This window comes from Pristiophorus japonicus, chromosome 13 (assembly GCF_044704955.1).
Source record: "Pristiophorus japonicus isolate sPriJap1 chromosome 13, sPriJap1.hap1, whole genome shotgun sequence".
NCBI classification, from domain to species: Eukaryota; Metazoa; Chordata; class Chondrichthyes; family Pristiophoridae; genus Pristiophorus; species Pristiophorus japonicus.
In genome coordinates this window covers 11750242-11764465 of record NC_091989.1, presented here as the reverse complement: position 1 = coordinate 11764465, position 14224 = coordinate 11750242, and positions in this window count along the sequence as shown.

The following is a 14224-nucleotide window of genomic DNA, read 5'->3' as shown; positions in this document are numbered from 1 at the left end:
AGGAGAAGTTACTTACATAACTGTACTTCTGGGAAGCTTTACTACTACAGAAGATTCATTTCTGATTAACAAAAGTTACAGATAGTTCTAGCTAAAATGGAGGCAGACCATGCTTTCTCTCTCTCTCTCTTTCTGCCTATCTGTGTCCAATTGGAAAACGCCACCCAGTGGCAGGAAAATGTCATGACAGCTACGGTGGCCACTATCAGTCAAGAAGCATCAACCATTACACGTCCCTTCTAAAAATAACAAGGATTGAAATTTTTACTTGTTAGAGTTCAGTTCCTCTTAGTTTGTGGGATGGTTTTGAGGCGGATGCCATCTATATAAGTACGTGTTCAGTCCCGGGTAGCCGCGACATGTGCCATCGCTGCAGACCATACCATCCACCTTACATATCCTTCCGTCATCGGTGAGGTAGGACTTAGTGATGTCTGCGAGTGGCCAGTCATTCCAGGGAAGTTTTTTCTGCTGGAGGAGAACGACACCCCCGACAGAGGTGTCCGTCTTTGTCTCGTTCGTCTTGTGTTGAGGCTGCCGGCTCTGCAGGTGTTTCTTCCGCCGTCAAATCCAGAGTTGATCTGCAGGTCGTTGGGCCCGTCGCCCTTGTCGTCGTCCGTACTGATCCTGTTGCGCCAAGTTGTCAGCTGGTGCCTGGAGGGGCTGAGTTTTTGGAGCCACGAGCATGGCGGGAGTGAGTGCCTGAGGATCATTGTGGAGAAGCGGTGGGAATTCCGGGTTTCCCTCTGAGTTGAGGTGAGCACCTTCTGTCATGCTCTTAACTGAGTGTTGGTGTCGGAGGGACATGGCCTTTGGGGCTTGAAGGATAGTACTGTTGATGGAGGCATGGACTTTTTCATTTGTCCCAGTTGGGCCAACCTGTCCAGAGACTGTCCAGCCTAAATCCATACGTTGTGCCCACAGTGTTCCTCTCGGCCCGTTGCGAGACCCCCTGGTCTTGAAAGGCTCAGGGCAGTTTCTTCCAATGATGAGGATGATGGGGTCATCCTCTCTTGGCTCATGTATCTTTTTCACCACTGACCTGAGGTGGGGGAACTTCTCGCAGAAATTGGGACGTGGGATCTCGCTTCTGTCTCCGGGGATGTGGGCATTCTCGAGGATGACAGGCAGCTGTTCCGTCTTTCCATCTGCTGCTTCAACGACTAGGCCGCTTGCTCGTCTCCCCTTTGGCCGTGATCCTGCCTCCACCGCAGGTGGCAAGCTCATACTGGAAGGCTGGACCCGGGAGGTCTCCCGCACTGAAGATCTTGGGGTCTCTGAAACAGGCATTAGATTGGTCGTCCAGCACCGTGGAGCCAAGGATACGGTTCGAGGGACAATCCCTGTGGTAGATTCGACATAGAAAGATCTTACAATAAGATCGTGTGGAAGGGCAAGCCAGGTATCTGGTGCACTTTGCGTTGGCCTGTGGCTCGTCTGCTGGCCTTTCGTGGTGGGTCTCCCGCTGTGGGTCTCCCCGCCATTCTGTCTCAGCGCCGCAAGCATGAAGGAGGCATGCTCTGTGCCTTGGCATTCCTTGCAATGCAACTTGGTCTGGCAGTCTTGCATTCCGTGGCAGTCGCCACAGCTGAAACACAGGCCGTCAGCTCTGCAGAATTCTCTTTGTTCTTGAATGGGCTTTTGGCTGAAAGCGATGTAACCCAACAGATGATGTCCTCATCCGTCATGGTAGAGGCATACCTCTGAAGCTAGCAGTGTGGGCGCCGACTTCATAGGTGTACATGTTGCCAAGATACGAAGGGAAGAGCTGGGGCTTCTGATTCTTCCTGTCCTTAAGTCGTGTTTCACAGTTATTTTCACTTTACTGGGTTCTGTCAGAGTGTAGCGTACGGCGAGCAAAAACTCTGATTCTCCAGCTAGCTTCAACAATACTCCGAGAAATATGGCTAAAGGTCAGAGCTTCAGAATCCAAATCCTTTAGTAAATGCAGTGTGAAACTGTTGATAAAGAATAAAGACAGATCTAGAATTCTTGTAATACAACAGGAACAATCAAATAAAAGCAGCAATAAAGAGAAGTTACTTATCTCTTACTGTACATCAAAGATAAAATACAATAATTCCAGAATGATTGGATAAGGAGAAGTTACTTACATAATTGTACTTCTGGGAAGCTTTGCTACTACAGAAACTTTGTTTCTGATTAACAAAAGTTACAAATAGTTCTAGCTAAAATGGAGACAGACCATGCTTTCTCTCTCTCTTGCTCTCTCTCTCTCTCTTTTTCTGCTTGTCTGTGTCCAATTGGAAAACACCACCCAGTGGCAGGAAAATGGCATGACAGCTACGGTGGCCACCATCAACCAATATAAGGACAGCAGAACAATTTTTATTTCCCCCCCATGGCCCATGTGGATGCAGACCACTAACACCCAATCCTCACTCACTTTGGCCTCTTCAGCCCTTTATTATTGGCTCAGCCACTGGTCAGGGACCTTAGTCACCCACTACAAATAGATTTAATGCACACTAGAATGACATAGAATGTACAGCACAGAAACAGGCCATTTGGCCCAACTGGTCCACGCCGGCATATATGCTTCACACAAACCTCCTCCCACTCTTCTTCATCTAAAACCCCCCTCACCATATCTTTCTATCATAAGAACGTAAGGACTTAAGAAATAGGAGCAGGAGTAGGCCATTTGGCCCCTCGAGCCTGCTCTGCCATTCAATAAGATCATGGTTGCTCTGATCCTGGCCTCAACTCCACTTCCCTGCCTGCTCCCCATAACCCTTTACTCCCTTATCATTCAAAAATCTGTCCATCTCCACCATAAATATATTCAATGACCAATCGACCCTCTGAGAGGAGAAATTCCCCCTCACTTCCATTTTAAATGGGCGACCCCTTATTCTGAAACTATGGCCCCTAGTTCTAGATGCCCCCAAAGGATTGAATAATGTGTTTATCCAGCTTCCCCTTAAATGCATCTATGCTATTCACCTCAACCACTCCTTGTGGTAGCAAGTTCCACATTCTCACAACCTTCTAGGTAAAGAAGTTTCTCCTGAATTCCCTATTGGATTTATTAGTGACTATCTTATATTCATGGCCACATCTTCCTATGCTCCCGTTTTCATTTCACACCTTAATTAGTATTGTTGCTATCAGCACTGATTTAATTATTATTCATGTGATTCTGTAGTGTTTGCTTAAAGGAAAAGCAAAACCAATTGGTGAATTTGTTTGCCTATTAGCTGTGTATAAGCAGAGCAAGAATATTTTTGTGGCGGGAAAATTTGGTGGAAGCCATTTCGGCCCATTGTCCACCATTTAATCAATTAGCTCGAGTTCCCTCAGGCTTTGTGGCCGTGCCTATGATCCGCCCTTCAAGTCCCGGGCGGCGTTCATTTTACGTGATGCAAATGAGGGCCAATGGCATTGCAGTTTGCAGTTTCTGTACTTTTCTTATCTCTGTAATCTCCTCCAACCCCACAACCCCCCGAGATGTCTGCACTCCTCTAATTCTGCCCTCTTGAGCATTCCCTGATTATAATCGCTCAACCATCAGTGGCTATGCCTTCAGCTGCCTGGGACTCAAGCTCTGGAACTCCCTCTCTAAACCTCTCCACCTCTCTAACTCTCTCTTCTCCTTTAAGACGCTCCTTAAAACCTACCTCTTTGAACAAGCTTTTGGTCATCTGCCGTAATTTATTCTTATGTGGCTCGGCGTCAAATATTTGTCTTGTAACACTCCTGCGAAGCGCCTTGGGATGGTTCACTAATTAAAGGCGCTATATAAATGCAAGTTGATGTTGCTTTTCCCTGCTTTTGCACTTGCAGTGCTCTCGCGGTAACTTTGACTGACAATTATAAGGCACAGCTATTTCCAGGATCGGCTAATACAGGCAGAGGTCAGGAGCTTCTGAACCTGAAGAGTCTGGAGAGTTGCATTAGTGATTAATCGCCTGTGGGAGACACTCTTTGGAGTAATTTCATTGACCATACTCCTTATACAAATATTGCTTCTTTATAGGGTAAGATCACTGATAGGTTTTCAGCCCCCCCTGCCCCAAAACCCCCTCAATCCCCTAGCTGTAGTGAGGCTTGTCAGGAGCAGATATGTAATTCTTGGATGCCATTATCGTGGAGGAGGAGGAAGAACTCATGAGTGGACTTCAGTCCACCACCATCTCCTCTCTCTTCATTATCCTCCCTGTCACCATTGTAACTGGTTGGTAGATAGTTAAGCTTCCCTTCGTCTCCTCCTCTACCTCCTTGCCATCATCAGCTTCCTGTCCCACGCTGTGCTAGACATGCAGGGAAGTACGCTACAAGCTAAGGTTTGGTGAGTGCTGCCCCCTTGGGATTGAGGAGACAGAGAAGGGGTGGAAGCGTGAATCCAGGGAAGCCAGGGTGAGAGTGCAGGTATCCAGTAACCCTGGAGCCTGATTAATGCCACCTACCTTATCATCTCCCATGACAAGAGCAGAGAGTCTCCCAATGCAGTCCATGACCTCCTCCTTGTAGGGTGTGAGGTGTTTAACATTGGAGAAAGTCCCCGTGATGCCTGCCTCTGGTGGACATTGTCATGACCTTGGATGCTCTAATAATGACTCCACAAGGCAATGTATTGTACTTGAACTGTAGTGACCTTAGTCCTTTATTTGTTAACTCCAGAGTGAGGATCACACCTGGTGGCCTGCCTTTTATATTGGGCCAGGCACACCTGTACAGGTAACCTACAAGTCTCCCACTACTGTGCCCTCTGGTGGCACACCTTGTAATAGTACCAACAGTAGCCATGTACGATACATGACAGACATTGTGTACCAATAGGCTCGAGTGGAGCATGGACCAGTTGGGCAGAATGGCCTGCTTCTGTGCTGTACGTTCGATATCATCATCATCATAGGCAGTCCCTCGGAATCGAGGAAAACTTGTTTCCACTCTAAAAGTGAGTTCTCAGGTGGCTGTACAGTCCAATACGGGAATTACAGTCTCTGTCACAGGTGGGACAGACAGTGGTTGAGGGAAAGGGTGGGTGGGGAGTCTGGTTTGCCGCACGCTCCTTCTGATCCACATCGTCCGCATGCCCGACACAAGACGCCCAAAGCAAGCGCTCTACATTCTATATAATTTATGCAAATAGCCTTTCCTGATCACCGGTAACTGTAAATCGTCCATTGGCATAACAACAGCACAATTTACGACATGCTAATTGACTCCCATTAAGTAAAAAGCCATAATAACTGGGAGAACAGGTTTAAAGTGGGAGAGAAACTAATTTACAAAAATATGTTCAGCTAGATGTTAAAGAGCCCATTCGAAGAGCCGGGGAGATCTCCTGGTATCCTGCCCAAAATTCCTCCCCCCACCCAACCCAAGCAACAACCTCAAAAACAGATTAGCCGGCCAATCATCTCATTGTGGTTTGAGGGGTCTAGCTGTATGCAAAATAGCTGTATGCAAAATAGCTGTATGCAAAATAGCTGTATGCAAAATAGCTGCACGCCCAACTCTTTAGGTGTCAGCTGTGGCTCAGCTGGTAGCACTCTTGTCTCTGAGTTAGAAGATCGTGGGTTCAAGTTGCGCTCCAGATATTCAGCATTTCTGGTTGGAATCTATGGAAGGCTTGCACACCAGAAAAGAGACGACGCACATTATACTCAACATTGCTATGACAAAGTAGGGAGATTTGTTCATTTTAGCTATTCAATGGGTTCAAGGCGCACTCCAGACAATTGTGCACATAATCCAGGCTGACACTCCAGTGTAGTACTGAGGAAGTCGGAGATGCCATTTTTAGGATGAGACCTTGACCATGGACACACGGCACTTTTCAAAGAAGAGCAGGAAAGTTCTCCCCGGTGCCCTGACCAATAATTATCCCTCAACCAACATCACTGAAACAGATTATCTGCTCATTCTCAGACTGATGTTTGTGTGATCTTGCTGCACGCAAATTAGCTTTCTTTTTTCCTTCTTTCTTTCGAAACAATTCATTGTACGACGTGCTTTAAAATGTTTCTATGAGATATGATACGAGACTCAGTAAATACAAGTCTTTCTCTTTTAGTTACATTTCTGTCTTTGCTGCATAAATTCTATTGCTGTCCTCAGTTGTACAGAATAATATCAAACTCTGAAGAACAGAGAAGGTCGGAAACGTGGAATTAAAAACAGAAAATCACTCAGAATCTGCAAAAAGAAAAGACAGATTGTCTTTTGGGATAACGACCCTTCACTTGGAATGTTTTAGCAAAGAGTCCCACCTGAAACTTTTTCATTCAGACACTGTGTGACCTGCCTTGCAATTCCATTCTGAATATCACAAAGCAATTTCACCAGAGGCAAGTATTTATTAATAGAGGCGGTTACAAACAGGGTGCTTCAGTCAGCTTTCAGTTGGATTGTCTGTATTAAGTCAGCTCCCTGGCAGCAATGGAGAAATTAAGGGAAATATGTATGTGTTGGGGAAGAATTGAATGAATGTAAGATTGAAGAAGATAAGGGGCTGGTATTCCAGTTGGAGGCTTTTTCGGGCGACAATGGCGGCAGGACGGCAAATTTTGCGGCGGGAAATGGTTTGCGTCTGCAGCCATAGAATTCACCAGCTGGGCCCTGAGTGTGGAGCGGGGCGCTATGGGAGGCGTTCCACATCTCTCTCAGGGCGCTAGGCCGTCTGAGCAACTAAAAATCCATTGTTAAAGATCCGGCTTCCGAGCTCCCTGAGAGAGGTCTCTCTGCAAAAAAAATAGGCACACTAAACCCAGAAAACATTCCCAATATTTTACTGACTCCAAATAAAGAGAAATTGTCAAAAGCAAAAAAGGAAGCAATCACACTGACCTCGTGCAGTCAATCCTTCCCCCACCGCCGCCGGAACAACTCGAACCGCCCGCTTTCTCTGGTGGTTTCACTAGGGGGCGCTATGGGTGCCGCTCCAACCAAACATCATAGCGCTGTCGAAATCGGGGCGTTACACACCGGTGCCACGCCCCCGGGCGGTATTGCTCCGCGCTTCCGCAAAACAGGCGCTAACCGAGGCACAATCGAAACTAAAATCCAGCTCCTTGAGTCCCATTGTATTGAAAGTTGGGAACCAATGAGTTGTCATGGAGGGCAAAGCAGTGAGTGGTAAAAAGCCTTAATTAGGCCAAAGTGAGAGTGTCCAACTTCTCTAAATTCAATTTTGTAATGATGGTCTCCATGTTTGAATATCCAGCCGCCATTCACTGTCGGGGATTGTACGTGAAGAATGGCTGCTTGACCAAGCTGCTAGTACCCATGGGCCCATAACTCAGTGACAGTGGGCAGTGTGTGTGTGTGTGTGTGTGTGTGTGTGTGTGTGTGTGTGGGCCCAGGAAAGGCGTGAGTTCGGGGCCCAGAAGAGGCAGCACGGGTCAGCCCGTGCGATATATGGGCGCACTACGTCTGTGCAGCAGAGCTGGTCTCCAGTCGTCTTGGTTAACCCTTGCCACTGGACCAAGGCCTAGCTCTGTCAAGCCCGTGTGGTGGCTGGTGTGCAACGACCACCGCACGTTAAAAAAATCCACGCACAGGCATCTTCCACCCTTCAACATGTAGTTCGGGAGCTGGAATATTAGGTCCTTCATTGAAATACCCGTGAACTCATCCCTTTTTGGTGAGGAAGTGGGTCATCCTCGATACGAGGGTCTGCCTATGAAGATGAAGCTGAAGACAGTCAATATTTTCATTACATTCACCTGCATTACAACAGTGAATGCATCCCTGGCTACCAACACCCCACCCCACCTACCGTTACCTCACAACCTGTCCGCTCCCCCCACATTCCTCGCGTACCTGAGAGCCGCTGTAGCCCGACCTTCAAACATGCTTCACCGGGGGGGCGAGCTGCCGCTTACGCACTCTGCAGCTTGCCCGCTTCATGGGAGTGAGGCCTGAGGCCCAATATCGGGGGAGCGGGGGGGCCGCGGGCCTTACCATTCAGCCAGGGGGAACTGACCCCTGCGCCAAACCCCCTCGCACGCTCACAAATGGGTGCGCCCGTATTTCTCGGTCCCCACCCACTTGCACAGTGTCAGTGCCCTTAATAATCCAAAGTGTGGAAAAATATCACGGTGTAGCTTGCTCTGACAGATTTACAAGAATGTTGTCTGGGCTGGAGAATTTTGGCTATGAGGAAAGATTGGAGATGCTGGATCTGTTTACTTTGGAACAGAGGGGGCTGAGGGGAGACCTGATTGAGGTGTAAAAAATTATGAGGGGCTTGGATAGAGTGGATAGGAAGGCCCTGTTTCCCTTGGCAGAGGGGTCAACAACCAGGGGGCACAGATTGAAAGTAATTGGTAGGAGGATTAGAGGGGAGATGAGGAAATATTTCTTCACCCAGAGGGTGGTGGGGGTCTGGAACTCACTGCCTGAAGGGGTGGTAAAGGCAGAAACCCTCACCGAATTTAAAAAGTACTTGGATGTGCACTTGAACTGCCGTAACCTACAGGGCTACGGACCCAGAGCTGGAAAGTGGGATTAGGCTGGATAGCTCGTGACATGCCAGACACGAGACTCCCAAAGCAAGCACTCTACTCGGAACTCCTTCATGGCAAACGAGCCAAAGATGGGCAGAGGAAACGTTACACCCTCAAAGCCTCCCTGATAAAGTGCGACATCCCCACTGACACCTGGGAGTCCCTGGCCAAAGACTGCCCTAAGTGGAGGAAGTGCATCCGGGAGGGCGCTGAGCACCTCGAGTCTCGTCACCAAGAGCATGCAGAAATCAAGCGCAGGCAGCGGAAAGTGCATGTGGCAAACCAGTCCCACCCACCCTTTTCCTCAACGACTACCTGTCCCACCTGTGACAGGGACTGTGGCTCTCGTATTGGACTGTTCAGCCACCTAAGGACTCAGTTTCAGAGTGGAAGCAAGTCTTCCTCGATTCCAAGGGACTGCCTATGGTGACGATGTTGGTCGGCCGGCGTGGACACGATGGGCCGAAATGGCCTCCTTCCATGCTGTAAACCTCTATGACTCTATGACAGCATCAAACCTAATTAGGGGAAATGATTCAGCGTGGTGTGATAAATCCTGCCAATTTCTACACCGACCGCTGCTCATGTACCACAATCTCGCATGAAAAGTCGCTTGCCGTACATTTAATCACATGCAAATTGAAACAAAACCTAATTATCTTTATGCTAATGGCCCATTTTAGGAAATGCCTTCTGAGGTAGTATTTTTTTTTTCCACGGGGCAATGTAAGATGCAGATCAGACGGCCCTTGTTGTGGGTGGAATTTAATGAGACGTGGAATAGGTGCATGAGACCCACCGGGGGAATGGAAAGCAGCTTGAGTGAGCAGGCCTTTTAATGTACGCGCTAGTGTAAATATGGCTAGAGCAGGGAGCTCACTGTACTGCATTCTTGGCTGGCAGCTGGGGGGAAAGAGAAAAACACTTAATCAGCTGGGAGTGCCTCCGTGTGGGGTGGGGGCGCGTGGGCGGGGGGGGGGGGGCTGGGGGGGTGTTATATTTTGTTTTCTGTCATTAATGACTTTTCGGGAGACAGGCGGCGAGCTATCAATTACCTCTGCGAGCTCAACCTCTGCTCCCCCCCCGGACCCACTTCCATTCCCCCGTGGCTCAGAGGTTAGGTGGTTTGAGTTGAGATCTGCTCCCAAAGTAGACATAAACGTCACAATGCGTTTGAGTGGAGGTGGGTCAGCTCTGAAGACTGCAGTCACTTGGGCTTCAATGTTATTTCTCGCTGCCTTCTTCCCTTTGCTTGCAGTTCAGCCAAGTTGCCGCTCAAATAGGGCAGCCGGGAAAAGCCTGAATAAATATTACTCATTTCACCATGACTTAAATGAAAGCCATGTTGTTTTTTCACGGTTGGGGAGTTTTGAATGTCCTGAATATTAGCTTTCAACTCTATAGATGATTAAAATGAACCTTCGGAGCAATAAGTGTGTACAGTGCCTGATAGTGTTGTGTCATAGGCTGTCGTTTTAATTATGGATTACATTATCTTTATAAATATTGCATTAAATTTATTACCTGACTGAGGCACTGCTGCAGTGTTCCAATTCCAAGCCGCTGATTGTGTTTTTTTAATATATAAGTGTGCTCACCAGCTTTTGTTGGCCTTTGATCCCTGTTCTTTTATTTCAAGGTTTTAGAGCTAGTTCAACAAAATAAGAACATAAGAAATGGGAGCAGGAGTAGGCCATACGGCCCCTCCGGCCTGCTCCGCCATTCAATACGATCATGGCTGATCCGATCATGGACTCAGCTCCACTTTCCCGCCCGCTCCCCATAACCCCTTATCCCCTTATCATTTAAGAAACTGTCTATTTCTGTCTTAAATTTATTCAATGTTGCAGCTTCCACAGCTCTCTGAGGCAGCGAAGTCCACAGATTTATAACCCTCTGAGAGAAGAAATTTCTCCTCATCTCAGTTTTAAATGGGCGGCCCCTTATTCTAAGATCTTCATGCTTTTCTAAGTTAGGGGATTTTAGAGGCAACTCAACATGTCACATGCAATCAGCGTGCTACAATTCATCACTGAGAGTCAGGGTCCCTCCATGTTACGCTCATAATAAAGTGATGCAACTGAGTACTGTATACAATGAATAAGTGTGACCTTAGCTCCTTTATTTAAACTCCAGAGTGCAGGTACAGCACGGGAGACCTGCTTACATACAGTGCTCCTAAGGGATGCTGGGATCCCTTGGGACTCCAACAGGTATGCCCTCTGGTAGCGGTATGACACAGGTTACCTAGGGTTGCATACATAACATCACTCCCTCCCAAAAAGTCAATAGTACACTTATTTACAGGGTGAGACGATCTGGGGCTTTTCGCTCTCTTGTCGATCGTCTCAGTACAAATGCAGGTGTGGGTGAGTTAGTTGGTTCTTCGCTGGGCTGCTGGGCAGCTGGCCTTGCCGGGCTGCTGGGGATGGTGAGCTCAGCATCGTGGTCAACCATGATGTCGGTTGCCACTTGTGTGTGTGTTGGAGGGTCGAAGTTGGTGGTGTCCTCTTCGGGTTGCTCGTGGCTGTTTGTGAATCGCAATTTGGTTTGGTCCAAATGCTTTCTGCATGTTAGTCCATTAGTCAGTTTGACCTGAAACACCCTACTCCCTTCTTTGGCAATGACAGTGCCAGCAAGCCATTTGGGACCATGTCCATAGTTGAGTACAAAAACAAGGTCATTGACTTCAATATTGCGTGACACATTTGCGTGATCATGGTACATGCTTTGTTGATGCCACCTGCCCTCGATGTGATCATGGAGATCAGGGTGGACAAGAGAGGGCTGTGTTTTGAGCGCCCTTTTCATGAGCAGTTCAGCTGGGGAAACCCCGGTGAGCGAGTGGGGTCTGGTGCGGTTGCTGAGCAGGACTCGGGACAGTCGGGTCAGCAGGGAGCCTTCCGACACACGCTTCAAGCTTTGCTTGATGGTTTGGACTGCCCGTTCTGCCTGGCCGTTGGATGCGGGCTTGAACGGGGCAGATATGACGTGCTTGATCCCATTGTGGATCATGAATTCCTTGAATTCCGCACTGGTGAAACACGGCCCATTGTTGATGACAAGGACATCAGGCAGGCCGTGCATGGCAAACATGGCTCGTAGGCTTTCGATGGTGGCAGTGGACGTGCTTACAGACATTATTACACATTCAATCCATTTTGAACAAGCATCCGCAACAACCAAAAACATTTTGCCTAGAAATGGGCCCATAAAGTCAACATGGATTCTAGACCACAGTTTGGAGGGCCACGACCACAAACATAGCGGTGCCTCTCTGGGTGCATTGCTCAGTTGAGAGCAAGTGTTGCATTGGCGCACGCATGACTCTAAGTCTGATTGATGCCAGGCCACCACACATGGGATCTGGCTATAGCTTTCATCATTACTATGCCTGGGTGGGTACTGTGTAGGGCGCGTATGAACATTTCCCTGTCTTTCTGAGACAAAATCACACAATTACCCTACAAAAGATAGTCCGCCTGTATGGACATTTCGTCTGCGCCGCTGGAACGACTTGATCTCTTCAGGCATCTCAGCTGGGACGCTGGACTAGCTCCCATGGAGGACACAGTTTTTTACCAGGGACAGTAAAAGGTCCTGGCTGGTCCAGGTCCTGATCTGGCGGGCTCTAACGGGTGACTTTTCATTTTCGAATACATCCATCACCAAGAGCAAGTCTGCAGGCTGCGCCATTTCCACCCCAGTAGTAGGCAGTGGTAGCCGACTGAGAGCATCAGCGTAGTTCTCTGTGACTGGTCTGTGGCCGATTACATAATTGTATGCAGTCAGTGTGAGCACCCATCTTTGGATGCGGGCAGAGGCATTGGTGTTAATCCCTTTGCTCTCTGAGAATAGCGATATGAGCAGCTTATGGTCAGTTTCTAGCTCAAATTTGAGGCCAAACAGATACTGGTGCATTTTTCTCACCCCATAAACGCATGCCAGAGCTTCTTTTTCAATCATGCTGTAAGCCCTTTCGGCCTTGGACAAACTCCTGGATGCATAGGTGACCGGTTGCAATGTTCCTGATTCGTTAGTCTGTTGTAACACACACCCGACCCCGTATAACGACACATCGCAAGCTAGCACTAATCGTTTACATGAGTTATACAGAATAAGCAGTTTGTTGGAACATAACAGATTTCTGGCTTTCGCAAAAGCAGCCTCTTTTGATTTTCCCCATACCCAGTAGCACATGTAGGGGTTCTAGCAAGGTGCTTAACCCGGGTAGGAAATTACCCAAATAGTTGAGGAGTCCCAGGAACGACCACAGCTCCGTCACGTTCTGTGGTCTCGGTGCGTTCTTGATGGCCTCCATCTTGGCGTCGGTGGGTCTGATGCCGTCTGCTGCGATTCTTCTCCCTAAGAACTCGAACTCTGGAGCCCGGAAAACAAAATTTGAGCATTTCAACCTGAGTCCCACGCGATCTAGCTGACTTAGAACCTCTTCCAGGTTCTGCAAGTGCTCAATGGTGTCCCGACCTGTGACCAGGACGTCGTCCTGGAAAGCCACGGTGCGCGGAACCGACTTTAGCAGGCTCTCTATGTTCCGCTGGAAAATAGCCGTGGCCGATCGAATCCCAAACGGGCATCTATTGTTGATGAACAGACCTTTGTGTGTGTTGATGCAGGTGAGGCCTTTCGAAGATTCCTCCAGCTCCTTTGTCATGTAGGCCGAGGTCAGGTCCAACTTGGTGAATGTCTTTCCTCCAGCCAGCGTCGCAAATAGGTCGTCTGCCTTGGGTAGCGAGTACTGGTCCTGTAGCGAAAAACGGTTAATCATTACTTTATAGTCCCCACAAATTCTGACCGTGCCATCACCTTTGAGATCCGGAACAATCGGACTGGCCCACTCGTTGAACTCCACCGGCGCGATGATGCCTTCTCGTTGCAGCCTGTCCAGGCCAATTTCCACTTTTTCTCGCATCATATATGGCACCACCCGTGCCTTGTGGTGGATGGGTTGTGTATCGGGAACCAAATGGGTCTGCACCTTCGCCCCCGAGAAACTTCCAATACTGGGCTCAAGCAACGATGGGAACTTGCTCAGAACCTGGGCACATGAGGCGTCGTCGACGGACAAAAGCGCTCGGATGTTGTCCCAGTTCCAGCGGATTTTTCCCAGCAAGCTTCTGCCAAACAGTGTGGGGCCATCTTCTGGTACAATCCATAGTGGGAGTTTGTGCACTGCTCCACCGTAGGAGACTTTTACTTCTGCGCTGCCAATAACAGGGATCAGCTCTTTGGTGTAAGTTCTTCGCTTGGTATGAATTGGACTGAGCTTGGGCCTGTGTGCCTTGTTGCGCCACAGCCTGTCGAAGGCCTTTTTGCTCATGATAGACTGACTCGCACCCATGTCCAGTTCCATGGATACTGGAACTCTGTTCAGTTCAACTTTTAACATGATCGGTGGACATTTCGTGGTGAAGGTGTGCACCCAGTACACTTCTGCCTCCTCGGTTCGAGTCTTTAGTTTAGCCTGATCCACCATGGATCGATCTTCCTCTGCAACTTGGTGGTTTGCAGGGTTTGCAGCTCGTCTGCACATTCGCTGGAGGTGTCCCATTGTTCCACAGCCTTTGCACGTATAGTGTTGGAAGCGGCATTGATGGGCTTGATGATCACCTCCGCAGCGCCAACAAGGCGTTAACTGCCTCGCATTAACATTTGATGGTGGACTCTGGGTCATTTGAGGTCATGCAGCTGCCCGTGTGTGCGTTCTGCCACATGCATTCCTGCCTGAA